Source organism: Dermacentor variabilis, chromosome 11, assembly GCF_050947875.1.
Source record: "Dermacentor variabilis isolate Ectoservices chromosome 11, ASM5094787v1, whole genome shotgun sequence".
Lineage (NCBI taxonomy): Eukaryota > Metazoa > Arthropoda > Arachnida > Ixodida > Ixodidae > Dermacentor > Dermacentor variabilis.
In genome coordinates this window covers 56323522-56339831 of record NC_134578.1, presented here as the reverse complement: position 1 = coordinate 56339831, position 16310 = coordinate 56323522, and the positions used below count along the sequence as shown (strand labels likewise).

At 46.3% G+C, this 16310-nt stretch overlaps 1 long non-coding RNA gene across 3 annotated transcripts; it reads right to left on the bottom strand.

Moving 5' to 3' along the window:
- Nucleotides 1–2208: 2208 nt before the first annotated feature.
- Nucleotides 2209–16013, bottom strand: LOC142564571 (uncharacterized). 3 transcript variants are annotated; one of them, XR_012824608.1, is made up of 4 exons: nucleotides 14376–16013; nucleotides 13354–13418; nucleotides 12191–12406; nucleotides 2209–2501 (listed from the first exon to the last, which is right to left on the bottom strand). It is a non-coding gene; the product is annotated as an uncharacterized LOC142564571 (long non-coding RNA). The 3 variants fall into 3 exon arrangements; XR_012824607.1 differs by having other exon boundaries at nucleotides 13354–13423; nucleotides 14376–16011; XR_012824606.1 differs by having other exon boundaries at nucleotides 12191–12259; nucleotides 13354–13423; nucleotides 14376–16009.
- Nucleotides 16014–16310: the final 297 nt, after the last annotated feature.

The window sequence follows — 16310 nt, the reverse complement described above, 5'->3', positions numbered from 1 at the left end:
TTTCACCACATGTGCTTCATGGCAATCTCTTTCTCCTTTCCCATGCTGTTGGCCAACGTGCAAGTGTTGTCTATGCACTAGACAGTTACGATGTGGTCAGCAGGCTTTGAATTTCTCTCTTTGCTTTTGTGATCAAGTCTGCCTGACCATTAGATTACTGTATACAATGAAAACAAAGCCTTTTTTTTTTCATGAAATGGGCAAGCACTTGCATCTCTTGCAAAGGATCTTTCAGTAAAGTTTTTCGTTCCTGCAATCACACTGAACATGCACGTCCATCATAATTTTTATGTATCTAAAACGCACCGCCAGAAAGAGTAACAAAAAGCAGCTATATTTTCAGATAGCACTTGTGGCTAAGAAAGCAACCCAAGACCAATTATGGATGGTCTCCTTTTTTTTTTTCAACATGTAAGGAGCATTGTGCACACACCTCTCAAGCATAAAGGCAGCACGTATGAGCCATGATGCCTCAATAGCTCCCATGTTGATCACCCAAAAGAAGGCAGGCCAAACATAAAATTTGTTTTTTGGAAATTCCGTTTATTATAGCTAAAATTTTATCTTGAAAACACAAAAAGTAGTCTTCATTTCAAGACCGTGCAACCTCTGGCTGTATATTGCACAGCATGAAAACATGAAAATATACTAAATTGAAATAGCAACAGCAAAGAAACACTGGCTTCCATCTTCTGCAATGCAGAAGAGAGTGACACTGTACACGGTAATCCAAAGTATGGACCCAACTTGGTCGTAGCATACATGCTCTGTGCTGATGTAACTTTAATTAGAACTGAAGTGTGGCATCCACTACTCGCCTGTGTCATCAAAGGCCATTTCATGTTGCCACACATTCTTTATCTGCTACCTGAAAAGATTACATTACACCATGAAGATGACAAAGCTCACATGCATTAAAGGAAAATTGGTTGGCTATCTTGTCTCCCACACAACTCCGCCAAATACATGCAATTAGTGTAAGTATGCTAGTTCCTTGCACTGTTTCCCATAACATCTTTGTTGAAGGTACTGGGTAACAATATCTCAATCACTTCACAAACTGTGGAGATTATTGTTAATTTTTAAAGCAAACAGCTTTATTTGCCTCTTGACAGCACATGGCATAATTTGTTTAATGTAAAAGGTTGAAGCAATTCATCGGCATGTGCTTCACAATGTGCCTTGCAAAGATTCCTCATTAACAAATATACTGTTTCGAGAGTTTTCATTTCAGTTTGCTGACACAATGACAAGAGACAGGAGGGAAGCTATGAAGCTGCTTGTCTCTCCACACCAAAAGCCAGCACCTATAGACTCTGCTAAAGATGTACTTCTCAAAATCTGGCTACTCCTTGACCAATCCGTGCAAAAATGTTAAATACGTGAGTCAGAAGTTATTTCAATCAGGCTGCTGCCACTCAAAGGGCAAAGCTCCTTGAAACAGCAAAGCCCAAAAAACAAGGAAATAAGAGCATGTGCGAACGTTTCATGCTTTATAATGTAGAATAAAGATTTCACCAACGCCAGGAATGACACGCATTAGTGCCAGTGGGAACATCGTCTTGAGAATGGCTCCTTGATTTGGATTACATATTTCAACTAACAATTCTGCTGTATTGATTTACAGGTTGTATTTATGAAATCAGCAGCAATTCTGCTCGTACAGTTTGAGAAATATGCCAAAATTGATGCATGGTTCTTTCACATAAGAATTTGAAGGACAAATTCTAGGAAGCGTTACAAAGGCAGAAACAGTGTTCGAAGGTGTCAGAATGAGGGCCATGAAATGAGGTCTTTGACTAACCGAACAGTGCCGCTGCTGCAGACATTTTAAGCATGAAATGCTTTTAGCTCCTGTTGTCGGCCACCTTCAATGAACCAAAAGCCAGAGCCATTATCCTGGCACTCAAACCAGCTCATCCGGGCAAACAGTCAAGACTGCAATACATATGCTAGTTACTTCCCAAACATGTTAAAAAAATATTGCTTTTGAGTTCTAAATATTTGCTCACAATATCACTCAAGCTGTAACTTCTAGTATGCTGAAGTTTTATTTGTCACTTCTAATAGCAACGTTCAGAGGCAGATACAAGGCACTGTACACTTGTCATTTTTTGGCACTGAGACACAGTTGCTTGTGCTCTTTTCAATGCCAGCAGTCCGCGAGGTCCACGGCGCATATGGTGGACCGAGACGAGACTTGCAATGGGGTTCTGTCTTAGACAGGGAACTTGCTTCCATATGGACCAGTGTACAGTTGCGTGATGCGGGGGGGTGGGGTGTGCCATTGCGAATGTGCGCTACACCCATTTTAAGATTGTGGCTAGTAACATCTACAATCAATCTGCTTTGTCGGCAGCCATTTCATGCTTACATCTATTCTCGATTACAGGAGAGCCAGTATTTTTTATTGTCACCAGAACAGCCTGAAAATGCTCATACAAAATTCTCCAAAGAGTGCAAGCGCTTCCGAGCTTTTTTAGTCTGTACATTCCAGCTATCTGAAATGAATCCAAGAAAGTAGTGGATGTTAAGGATATGATCATAGAGCTATGGCATATTACTTCGAGGTAGATGAAGTGGTACACAAAGGTGTCCTGTGTATTCTATTTCAGTGATAACATCATAGTGAACTGTTGGATAGGAGAGATGCCGCGCTAGTGCGGCCAGCATCAAGTGCAATCAAAACGTGGCTTTGCTGTTGTTCAAAGCAGATATTGAATTCACCCTACAGCAGAAAGGAAACGAAGCAACACCTTCAAGAAGGCAGTCCCCAAACAGCGAAAAAAAAAAAAAAGGTTGGAGGACACTTAAGCTACGCCTTTAAGAGTGGAACACGATAGCATTAAAAGATCCCTGGCTGCTTCTCACGCTTCCGGGCAACTGCAGCTTATGCTTCTGTAATGTTTCCCTTGAAATGCTGGAGGCAAACGCTATGCGCGAAGGCGAGCTTTCTGGAGCATGCCACTCCTAAGACATACCTGAAATGGCAGCTGGAAAAGGGGTTTGTGTTTGAGTTTCCGCGCAACAGAATGATGTTTTCTCGCATATTCAAATTACAATCCAACGCTATCATGTCTCAAAGTTGTGTGCAAGCCATACTTTATGAAATTTTGACACATTATACTTTGAGAATTTTAATTAGTTCAGTAACGCCTATATGCCACGTGGAGGGCCTGCACGAATCAGGATGCATGGTTCGGGATAAATTTTCTCATATGGAAAAGGTCGCCAACACCACTGCTGGATTTTCAGCGACACGGGGCCCTGAACGCTATGGCTGTTAATACCATTGTGAATCAGTTCCAGGCCAACAGCACATGTGCCATGCAAAAAAAAAAAAAAAAATAAATAAATAAAAGTAGATGCACGTGGGCACTTCCCAAAATTTTTTTACAAGACAGGCAGAGGAAAAACCTTCGCTGCTAAGGCATCAGATGAGTAATGTGTAAAATATGCAATATAAAGCTTAATTTTACACCCGACAACGATTACATTGTAACGTAGATTGGAGACAAGAGTCTTGCAAGATATACGCTTCTCTTTAATGGCGGGCCAGAACAAGAGCGTGCAGCTTACGCACTTCATCGTCTTTAGTGGCACCGACCTTTGCGTGCGCCGTCCTGCGGTGCGGGAGCCCCACATCTTTGTGTCAATTGCCTCCCATGAGAAGAGCGACCGTCTCGGTTCAAAAAGCTCTTTCAGCTACATAAGAAATGGAGCTCCTCAGGTGCATCTCAGCATTCAGGTATGCGTATAGTAGGGTTTCATGCGCACTACACGAACAACTTCAGCGGGAGGACGACGACGTAGTGAACTGGGCTCAGAACTGCAGGGGACCACTTCGTAGGTCACGTCACTGAGGCGGCGTGTAACCTTGTAGGGACCAAAATACTAGCGGATCAACTTTTCTGAGAGTCCATGGTGGCGGACGGGCGTCCAGACCCACACGCAGCCGCCGGTATTGTAATGGATGTCGCAACGACCCTGGTTGTATCGAAGGGTGGCGGTATGCTGTTGGCTCCGGATACGATGCCGAGCAAGCTGGCGTGCCTCTTCGACTCTTTGTACGAACTCTTCTACGTGTTCGCTGGTCGGGCTATTATCAGCCATAGGTAGCATGGCGTCAAGTGTTGACCTGACGTGGCGCCTACACAAGTTCGAACAGCGTAAGCTATGTAGTCTCCTGTACAGCAGCGTTATACCCGAAAGTCACATAGGGTAAGATCGCGTCCCACGTCTTGTGCTCTACGTCGACATACGTGGAGAGCATATCAGCCAGTGTTCTGTTCAGACGTTCCATTAATCCATTGGTTTGAGGGTGATATGCAGTGTTCTTGCGGTGAGAGCTATGCGTCAGCTGGAGAACATCCTGCATAAGTTCCGCTGTAAATGCTGTAACGCAGTCAGTGATGAGAACAGACGGTGCACCATGTCGTAGGACGATGCAGCGTACAAAGAACTTGGCCACTTCATATAAATTTACTTGCGAAATAGCTTCGGTTTCGGCGTACCGGGTTAAGTAGTCGGTAGCGACGACTATCCATCTGTTGAGCGAAGAGGTCACTGGGAATGGCCCAAGTAGATCCATTCCTATTTGTTGGAACGGTGCTTGAGGAAGGTCCACAGGATGGAGAAAGCCAGTCGGTTTAACTGGTGCTTTCTTGCGGCACTGACAATCATGGCAGGTCTTCATGTACCGTTGCACAGAAGAATATGGCCGGGGCCAGTAATATTTCTGTCGTATCCTTGCCTAAAGTCTTGGCGAATCCCAGGTGTCCCGCGCATGGCTCATGATGGCAGGCTCGCAAAATGTTGTGGCGTAGCGCCGACGGCACGACAAGGAGGTACGTATTGGGGCCGCTTCCGCAGTTTTTCCTGTAAAGGACGTTGTTGTGCAAGTAGTATGATGATAAGCCGCACATGAGCAAGCAGGGTAAAACACCTTCAACTCCTTGGAGGTGTTTGATCCACGGCAGCAGCTCAGCGTCAGCGTGCTGGTGCTCAACCATCTTTATGGCGTCGATAACGGCGACAAATGGCAAGTCATGGTCAGGGTCCAATGAAGTCGTAGGGAGTGGTGCACGTGACAAACAGTCGGCGTCACTGTGCTTCCTGCTAGATCGGTAGACAACTGTAATATCATACTCTTGTAAGTGAGGGCTCCAATGGGCTAGTTTGCCTGAAGGATCCTTGAGGTTGGCAAGCCAGCACAGGGCGTGGTTGATCGCTCACAGCGTTAAAGGGTCTACCGTACAAGTAGGGTCGGAATTTACCAATTGCCCACACAACCGTTAAGCATTCTTTTTCAGTGGTTGAGTAGTTTTTCTCAGACTTGGTGAGACTGCGGCTTGCATAAGCAACGGGTCGTTCCGCACCAGCTTGCCACTGCACAAGCACTGAGACTCTCATTGCTGGCATCAGTATGGATTTCAGTGTCAGCGTCTTCGTTGAAATGAGCAAGTATCGGGGCCTCTTGCAAACGCTTGCGCATTTCATTGAACGATTGCTGCTGCTCGTCCGCCCAAATGAAAGGCGCATCATCGCATGTAAGCCCTGTTAGAGGCTCAGCAATTCTCGAGAAGCCCTTGACGAAGCGCCCATAATATGCGCACAAACTAAGGAAGCGTTGGACAGCCTTCTTGTCTGTGAGTGGTGAAAACTCAGCGACGGCAGCTAACTTGTCGGGGTCTGGTCGGACGCCTTGAGGACCAACGACATGGCCAAAAAATTTGAGCTCTCGGAACCCGAAGTAGCGTTTTTCAGGCTTGATGGTGAGGCTGGCAGTATGGATCGCAGGACACCCTCGAGTCATGCGAGATGTTCGTCAAACGTGCTCGAGAACACAACGACATTGTTTAAGTATACGACGCAGGTTTGCCATTTGAGTTCAGCAAGCACGGTATCCATCGTCCGCTGAAAGGTGGCAGGTGCGGAACAGAGACCGAAGGGGAGAATTTTGAACTCATACAGCCTATCAGGTGTCACAAATGCTGTTTTTTCACGATCCTGTTCATCAACTTCGATTAGCCAATATCCTGATTTAAGATCCAACAAAGAAAGAAACTTGGCATGTTGTAGACGATCCGATGCGTCGTCGATGCGTGGCAATGAATAAACATCACGCTTGGTGACACGGTTCAACTTTCTGTAATCTTCACAGAAGCATAGTGTGTTGTCTTTCTTTCTAACACTACAGGGGAGGCCCACGGGCTGGTGGATGGCTGGATCACGTCGTCTTGGAGCATCTCTGTAAGGATGCTGACGGACAGGACATGCAGACTCGTCCGTAATAATGCGGTGTTTTGTGATACACTTGCGCTGCACTTTGGATGACGTTGAAAAACAGTCCACAAATTTATTCGCGAGACTCAGTAGACGGTCTTTCTGATGGTCTGGCAGAGCGGCGTTAACGTGAATCCGTTCTTTTAGGCTGGGGAACCCAGACTGCTGAGACGATGCGGTTTCCAATGTGGCAATGTCAGTAACGTTAGTGATTTCGTGAAGAAATGAGCTCAGTTCGGCCATGTTGTTCCTCGCGGTACATGCCGATAATCGTTGCTAAAGTTTGTTAGCAAAACGACTGAACATTTGTTTTGCACCTGAAGAAGCCCTCTGGCTATACAAATGTGGCGCTCAAGAAGCAGGGGCATGTTTGCCTCAGCAATTCCTTCGGCGGCGTCCTCCATGTCGCATTGGACAAGGGTAAGCATGCTGCTCTTGGGTCGCAACGTGATGTGATCGTCAGTTACGCGAAGCGCGATGTCACGGTCGTTGTCATTACTGTTCGCTATGGCTTGCGTAGTAGTGAAGCTGACTCTAGACTCTTGCAGGTCGATGATGGACCGTTCGCCTGAAGGAAATCCATGCCGAGTATAAGGTCCTTTGAACATTCAGGAAGATTGACGAAGTCGCCGATGTACGTGAAGCCCCGAATGTTGACTCGTGCCGTGCACCGGCCCATTGGAGTTATGAGATGATCTCCTGCAGTACGAATCTGAGTTTCGGTCCATTGCGTCGAAACTTTGTTCAGTATACGCGCGAGATTCTGGCTTATAACAGACGTGTCCGCACCCGTTTCGATTAACGCCATGACCTCGTGGTCATCTGTGGTAACTGGTACAGAACTACACTGCTTTCTTTGCGTCTCAATTACGTCATATCGCGGTCCTTGCAGTGGAGGATCTTCAGCGTTCGCAACATCAGCGACCTCTTCCTCCGCAGGTCGTTGGACTCGGTTTTCCCGGGAGGCTGGGCTGAGTGAGCGACATCTCGTTGCTCTCAGCTTGAATAGGGGGCTGGAAGACCTGTTTCGGGCGGGTGACGGTGACCGGGGTTCACGGAATCGTGGGGCAAAGCAAACGAGGTATGCATCAATCTCCAGGGCGCATTCACCATTGCACGGGCACGGCGCATTCAGTGAAAATTCACGGAGCCCAGCTCATTGGTAGGGACACGCCCTGTAGAGGTGATCGGCTTCACCGCAATGAAAACACAAGGGCCTCCGGTCTGCGGAGCGCCATACGTCGCTCTTGTGGGGTGGGTGTGTTTCAGCCATGAATGGCGTGCAACGAGGCGAGTGTCTTGTTCAACGGCGCGCACACCAAGAAGGTCCAGGACGTCGCTCACATCGCGAAAAATCGGGGACAACGAACTTCGTGCAGCTTCTGTATACGACATGCGAGGTTGTGGCTGCCGTACCTTGTGCTGTGGTGTCTCGCTTCGCTCTGGGACTTGGACTGCCTGCCTGATTTCCTCCCGGACGACCTCAGACAGAGCACGTCGCTGTACCGATGCTGGAGCCACCTGAAGCTTTTGAAGCTCCTCTCGAACGATAAGCCTAAGGAGCTCCCACAAGGGATTAATATTGTCCAGGGATATAGCGAGAGAATCACGCGATAGGGTCGACACGTCGCGGTTCTGCCTTGTTCGCTGCTGCAGTGCCTTTTCCATCGATACGGCTTCCGCGAGAAACTCTGCAACAATATTTGGTGGGTTGCGTATTAGGGCACCGAATAACTCTTGCTCGACACTGCGTATCAAATTCCTTAGCTTCTTTTCTGCTGGCATGGACGGATCTGCGTGTCGCAAAAGTCGGTACATACCTTTGAGAAACATTGCGACGCTTTCGTTCGGCCTCTGTACTCTCGCCTGCATTGCAGATTCAGCTCGCTCCTTGCGATCGAAGCTGGCGTATGTGCTGATTAGCTGCCGTCGGAATTCGTCCCATGTCGATAGGGCCCTGCCTCACGGTTCTCAAACCAGGTCCGTGCATAGTCCTCGAGGGCAAAGTAGGTGTTGCGTAGTTTGCGCTCTGTAGTCCAGACGTTGAATTCTGCGACACGCTCAAAGTGATCGAGCCAGTCCTCTACATCCTCAAAGGCGTCCCCATGGAAGGACGTGGGGATTCGTGGCTGGTTGAGGACGACCTCGGTCGGGGCGGTCGATGAAGAAGGTGGAACCAATGTATTCATCCTTCTGACTTGATTACGTAGAGGCTCGTGCTCAGGTGGCAGTCCTTGAAGTCGACAGCTTTCCGTACCTGCACGGGAGTCAGCTTGACCAGACTTTGTACTGGGCTTGTAGACGGCGTTCGATCTGCGAGTGGTAGCACGTACCCCACACCTCCGCCGAAAAATGCAACGTAGATTGGAGACAGAGTCTTGCAAAATGTACGCTTCTCTTTAATGGTGGGGCAGAACAAGAGCGTGCAGCTTACGCACTTTATTATCTTTCGTGACGCCGACCTTTGCGCACGCTGTTCTGCAGTGCAGGAGCCCCACACCTTTGTGTCAATATGCACAAATTGCACGCAGAATTGACGTCGACTTGGGGTGAAGGTCGCTTTCCGAGTTCTGCCTGGTGTTGTCTACAGGCAACAAACGCATTGGTGAAGAAGCTTACACAAACATTTTTCGTTGTCCTTCACTGTCTTTAGTCTCTGTGTATTTTCTACATATCCACCAAACCTAAATGTTTTCCTTAGGGTTTTTCATGTTTCATCCCTAACAGTTAGTGCCCATTACAGTGTTGAAGATGTTTGCATCTTTTTTTCTTCTACGCACAGCACTTAAAGAAGAGCCATCCTGTCAGCCACCTAGGTCTACTCCTTTTGCTCAACTACATTTTTTAGCCCAATGATGAGAAAGACTTCTCTAGCGTACCTGAAGGTCATGAAGAAGTAGAACAGGATTACCGGCTGCGCGAGATATTTGAAGACATACTAATGATTTTTTTTTCAGACAAGATTCAAAACATGTTACAAATTTATTAGCTTTCTTTTACCATTTTTTATAAGGCTATTGAGTAAAACTATCTTCATCCTCAATTACTGACTGAATTCATCTTTGATAGCAGCAACATTCTTGTATCATATAGCGTGTGTTGATGTTGGGCAGTCCTTCCACAATAACAGCCTTTAGGGAGTTTTTATCTATGTGTAGCTGTTCGTTATTCTCCTTCCCAGTAACCCCCACCATACATAGTGGCATGCAGATTGAAGTATTTGGAACTAGGGATACTACATCGAGGTTGATGTGGCTTCAGAAATTTACCACCGGACACTCGCGAGCCATGCAGATGTTGTGGAAGCAAATAAATTATATAGGGTGGTGCCTAATGACATTGTGCCCAAAAAGCTTTACTATGTCACCTGGGGCTGCTTGGCTAAGGCCATAATTGGCTTTTGAGGGTTCTCACTCGTATCACCCCCTACCTCCTGGAGGAACTCAACCACTTGAATGGCACCTTGCCACAGGCATCAGTTATTTTTTGTCACAGATGATAATTAGACACGATTGCTTGTCTCACCCTGAAAACAATGTGGTTCGTGACATTTCGAGAAGGTGGTGATCTCCAAGTTACTGTGGTCAGTGTGTAAGGCGACTAGCACAACATAAAGTTCCATCTCGTGCATCAGGCAGAATGCTGCTATTTCCAAATAAATTTGCTAAATAGGTCACAGAGGTGATTGTGAAGCTGAAGTTGAGTGCTTAGACAGATTGAGAATGTTAATGGTTGTGGAGATTCAAAGCCGCATCCTCAAATACTTTGCGCAGCTTGCATGACAATGTTGAAACTGGAGCCTGTGTCCTGTGCACTAATATTTCACTGTTTTGTATGGCTGCTTTTATAGAAGACGAAAGCCAAACTTCTCCAGGTTTAAGACTGGTTTTACGACAGCTATGACAGAGCCAACTCCTTGGTGCATGCTTATGGTGACGAAGCCATCAGGAGCACTCCACACTTTTATGGATTACACAAAAACTGAACAAGCAAGCCCTATGAGCCAATTCCTGCAGTAGACCATACCCTTCAGATACTACAAGTCACAGCTTGGTGTATGAAAAATTGATGCCCAAATTCAGGGTTTTGGCAAATCCCTCAAAATTACAGAAAGTTCTTGACCACCTTTACAGCACCGTTCCGTTGGTTTCGCTTTAACTGCTCATGCGATTTGGTATCTGGCGTGCCCCAGATCAAACACAATGGTATATGAATGATATTCATCCAGAACTTATATGTGTTGCTTGTCATATGGTAGAGGTTATCAGTTGGTGCTCAACTAAACATGAACACAACGAACTCTGCAGTACATTTGAGGGCACCCACTGTGCAAGAGCTGCCATCCACAAAGAGAAATGTAAGTTGGGCATCACAATAACATCCTACTTGGGGCACATGAACGAAAACAAGCTCAAAGCTGTCACAGACATGCCAAGACCATCCTCCAGAAATACTGCTGCTAATGGGCATGACCACCTATCTAGGTTTATTCGCTCCTAACATGCAAACACTACACCCATTGTCCAGCATGCTGTTTTCAAAGCATGGTTTGTCTGGAACCCACACAGGTTCCAGAATTCTCAAAATGGAAAGAAATACTTTCTTCAGATCCAGTGCTTGGCTGGTGCTCCTCAAAATGAGAGACCAGCTGCTAATCACAGCTGATGCTTTGTGCTGTGGTCTAGTTGCAGTGCTCAGCCAAAAGCAAGACGATGGGCAACATGTTACTAGATACGCCTCAAGATATTTTGCAGAGACAGAATGCCTGGCTATGCCCAGATATAGAAAGAAGTGCTTTCTTTCTTGCAAGCTCGAGATAAATTCTATAAATGGGGCAACAATCTGTTTCCCAATCTATAAAATGAGCACATGATTGATGCATTATGAGGCATAATGTACATCTTAGGCAAAGACTTTCCCGCAGCTGATACACTGTGAAGTTCTCATGTGAAGGAGAATAACAGGCACCACAAGGGCCTACCAAGATTGAAGGCTATGCATGCTGCCTCTCCCCACCTTCTTTACAACAATTGAAGAAAGAACAAGTGCTAGATTAATGCTGCTGCCAACTTTGCATTTTCACTCGAAAGAGCTGGACAAGGTGTTGCAAACTCTGAAAGAATTCTGGCTTTACAAGGACAATGTAGTCCAAGACATGTTGATATTTTGGCAATAAAACCATCGCGCCCAAGAAGCTACAGGAGCTTACCCACCCAGCACTTCTCACTTGAAGGCCACTTTGAAATCAAAAAATGCCTATCAAGATGACAAAGTGCTGCATCATAAATACATACAAACAGCAAATGTCTTCAAGTCATGTCGTACATGCTAGCACCACAGGGCTAAGAGAACGGTGACACTCCTGCAATTGGGATTCCGAGAAAAGCTGTTACAGAAGTTCACTATGGACATATTTTCTATTGGAGGGGTGTGGTGGCTCATCGTCACAAAATACTAGTAAGGGTATCCTGAGCTAGTACTGGCTAGTTTGACAGGACCTGTGGTTGCGACTCAATGCCTCTTTGTTTTCACAAGGCGTGCAATAGTGTAGTGGTCGTGAACCGCAACAAACTGTAGCTTCCAAAAGGGCACAGCTTGCTGTTTGCAGAATTCATAAGAATTCCAACAAATGGCATGCAGTCCACGCTACCAACAGCGCAATGATCTCACAGAAGCCACCATAAACTTATCCAAGAACTCCCTTGAGACGTCAGGTGATGCCTACAAGACACACGATTATAGACTGAGCCTTCTGAAAAATAGCTCCTCGCTAGTGCAAATGCTTACGAGCCAAAGGCTTAGGACTACACTTCCAGCTACTGCAAACAGCTTCTTTCCACAACTCCCGGACCCGAGGAAAATGAAAGTGCATGAGCAAAAGTGCAAGCAGAAACAGAAAACTTACTCTGATGTTGGGCATGGCATACAAGATCTACCCAATTTGTATCCAGACATTAATGTCCGAGTAGTTGACCTGGAAAATGCAGGCACACTTCAGCAGCCAGGAGATAAGCCCAGGTGATAGTGGATAGACACGGACAAAAAGACCATTCATCTCAAACAGGACACAACGAGTGCCACTGCCTCTGGCTGCATAATCAAGGGTTCGATGAAAGTTCGGCTGGTCAGGCATGGAAACGAAAAAAAAAAAAACGTGATCTAAGAAATAATAGTCACACGACTATTATTTGCCGAGCATGCGCAGGAACATAGTCACAAGATTGACTGGGACAATGCCACTGTTGTTGCCAAAGAAAAGAACATGTCATCCTGGCGGCTGCTAGAATTGCTAATCGTTCAATTGACGCCAGCTACGATGAACCGGACACCAGGGACTATGCCTGCCATTTACACATGTTCATTACGTCACATGCTGGCTACATAAGTGACGACGATTTCCTGTCCTACTCAGTGAACAAGGAACCCGTGTGTAGTTCCAAAACGTCGGGTTATACATCAGACTTGGTCAGTGACCGTGAACCCCCCTTCATGCCTCTGGCTAGGGGAGACGAACACAAGCAGCCACACGACTGTACCGAAGAGGTTCCGTTTTGTAGAGATCCTGGGCATCAACACCATAGAAGTGGACAATGCATAACACCAGCTAAGCAGTAAGCAACATGACCCTGTTTATACAGGGAAGGATGTGCTACAAAGATGCTTGTACTACTGTAACGCTAATGTGCATGCTTGTAGAAAATGATCACAATAAAAAACTCACCTCTTGCCTTGTGCTCAATGTTGAGGCTACCATTCTGAATCACAATTACTTTATCCCACCTAGCTAACAGTTTGTCAAATCTCAACGAGGTTTTAATAAGACTCTTGTCTCAACTACCCGAAACGCCAGTCTGTGTAGTAGTGTTACACAGTGTCGGGTTCAAATCTACCATAATCATGAATCCGAATGAACTTGCCCACATTTCAGTTATTCTGCAAAAGTATTTGGGATCACTTCGTTGCTTCTATATGCACTGCGGCAATCACAGCTGTGAAACACATTTAGGTCGTACTGAAGATGTCAAAGACCATGTAACATATGTGCTGAAAGGAGCAATGACAACTAACGACATTGACAGATGCCATTCAGATGAGTGTTGCTGTGCCAGTCGAAATTGCTGCTTTGACAATGGCTAAACTTGAGACAGAATACCATGAGGCAAAGTGAAAAGAGAACAAAGGTGCATTTTTCAGCTACATCACCTCATTGCTCCAATGCCCATGCATTTGATAATTCATTCATACAATGCGACGGCCTAGGCAAAGCCACGTTTGGATGAACCAATATCTGCTTTTAAACATCACAAAATTCCACTTTTTCACGCACTAACGAACAACTGGCAGGTTTGAGGATTTACGAGTGTCAAGAAATAGTGAATCTGTCATTCATGTGTTTACACTTTGTCTCATTATCTTCGTATGATCAAGTGTATGCTTGAAAGCGCAGACACTACACTGCTGGCCTGCTAGCTAAACGCACTTTCAAATGGCAGCTGGTGATAGAAATCTTCGAGCATTTGTCTATAAAAACGCTCGCGTAGATTTCGCGGTATGCTCATGCGCTTTCAGTGCAACGCACTGCGTGACACCTGCCTGTCAGGCCGAGCAGGAGAGCGCCAAGGGACGAAACACCAAATTGTTCATTTGGCACTGTAAATACGTATGTCTCTATTATAGTGTGCCTGTATATACACTTCGACGACGGCAATGATGCCACCGCTTGCAAAGTCGGCCAATTTAAAGAATGTGCCACAGCGTTCGCTTTCCATGTGTACAATCTAACACGGCGAGTTTCTTTTTTCATGCGGAAGCAGCCTTCTGGATCTAAAAACATTGATATCGCGAGCGCAACAGAACAAACGGGCGGTAGTGCGCATGAGGTTAAAATCGTAGTCCTCAAAATATGGGCTATAAATAACGGCTCAAACACGTTACAGATGGGTGTCAATTTAAGGCGTGCAGTGCATTTAAAGCGTACTTTTAGCGAGAACTTCAGGCGGCGTGAAAAATGATGCCTAAGCATGCATAAATAACAAAAAAATTATGTACGTCCCAGATGAGTTGAAAGTGGTCGCGAACAGCTACCTTACCTGTCTATGTGAATGACAGGTGCAGCCTCTGAGCTTCTATACGATTCATATTCGGTATTCTATTGGGTACAAGAAAGAGTTATTACGAGGAAATATAAGGAACAGCTGGGGATAACCAAAAAAGCTGAGATGTACCATTGAAGCTCCCATGCTACGCTCACATCCAATTGACAGGAAGCCGCCATGGCACATTTTGACTACCGGAAATAGGTGGCGCTTAGAGCCTTAGAATTAGAGTTACATAAAGAAATGTTGAAACAGTTTTTCGTTTAAAATATTCTACGTGTTGCTTATTTTAATTGCCAGTTTTCGTTTTCATCCCTTGTCTAGAGAATCGCCAACAAAAAGCACAATTTACAAACTGTTGAGAACCGAAACCGAAACCAGGGCGACGCACTCTTTGCGGGTACAGTTTTATTAACCTTGATCAATGCCTTGATGATAGTGCGCCGAAGCCAGCACATGCGTGCAAAGGCGATGGATGCTACGTTCATGAGAACAATATCTCGACATCGGTCAATGCTGCATAACATAAGCTTGCAGCTGTAGTTTTCACACATTTTTTACACATGGTATGCTTCGGTTCTTTTCGGATTTACTCTCCGACACATTTTAAACTGTACCACTACGCACATGCCAACATTTCGTCACAATTTCTTTAAAGCGGCATTTAGTTCATCGAGTACACCGACAAAACATGCGTGGAAACGCTTTCGAGCACCTGTCTCAGCAATCCCGCCTCCCTCCGCTCCCGCCCCCCCCCCTTTTTTTTTCCTATACCGCCGCTAATTAATGCACGTATGAGTTAACCTCCACATACAAATCACTCGTGGCGTGTCCCTTCACTCCGAATTAAGTCTGTGCTGTAAACTTACGTACGTACATGTACAGTGCTATACATCGCGGCTAGTCGCGTCGCAATCCCGTGTTTCTCTAGGTTTAACGCCCGTTCAATACCTATGTAGAATCCAACAATCGGTTTGCTCTGGCGCAGTTAGAAGACGATCGTCGTCGTGGTCTTTGCACACCACAAACGCGCCACGCACACACACACACACACAACAAGATTGCGCAAAACGCGCTGTTCCACGTTGCATCGCTTCGTTCGTGGTCGTGCTGTTTGCGCGAACGAACGCGTCACACACGCAACTCGATTGCTGTTTGCGCACGCCAAAACGCGATGTTCCATCTTCGTTCGTGGTCGTGCTATTTGCGCATACACATTCGTCACACGCGCAACTAAATTGCTCTTTGCACACACCAAGCGCGTCACACACACACAACTTCAATTGCCGTAAAACGCGCCGTTCCACCTTATATCGCTTCGTTCGTGGTCGTGCTGCTTGCGTGCACGCACAATGAACCGACTACTCTGCTACTCCGGCGAGTTGGCACAAACAATACTACCACTGATACATGCTGATACTACCACATACTATCTGCGCTATGGTATATTTCTATGGGCCCCGCGCGAGCGAGCGCATGGGGACTAGGGCGTTTCAGGAGCTAGGTGCGTTTTTTACACGACACCTAGGGACCTACGCTCCCCTAGGGCGAAAAGTTACCTAGATATATAGTTCCCGTTGGTGCCGCGGGGGCGGCGCTGCAGTCGACCGGCTGCACAGGCGAGCGAATGTAAATGCGCTTCCGGGTTCGGAAACCCTTGGTTCGTAGGTGCAGAGGTTCGGACGAGTAAATAGCTATCTGCACTGCCGCCTGCGTATGGTTTAAAACAACTGTTTCTTGTATACTTCACCCACTCACCAAATACCCGAGTCTATATTCACTGGAAGGGGTATGGTGAGAAATGCGAGCTAGCAGACGCATTTCGATCCTTTCAGGCAGGCGTATCCATCTGGCGGTTGTTGCAAAAACTAATAAATTGAGCCTCAGAGATTGGCATTCAGACAGAGAATGCCGCTCCCATTTTCGCCT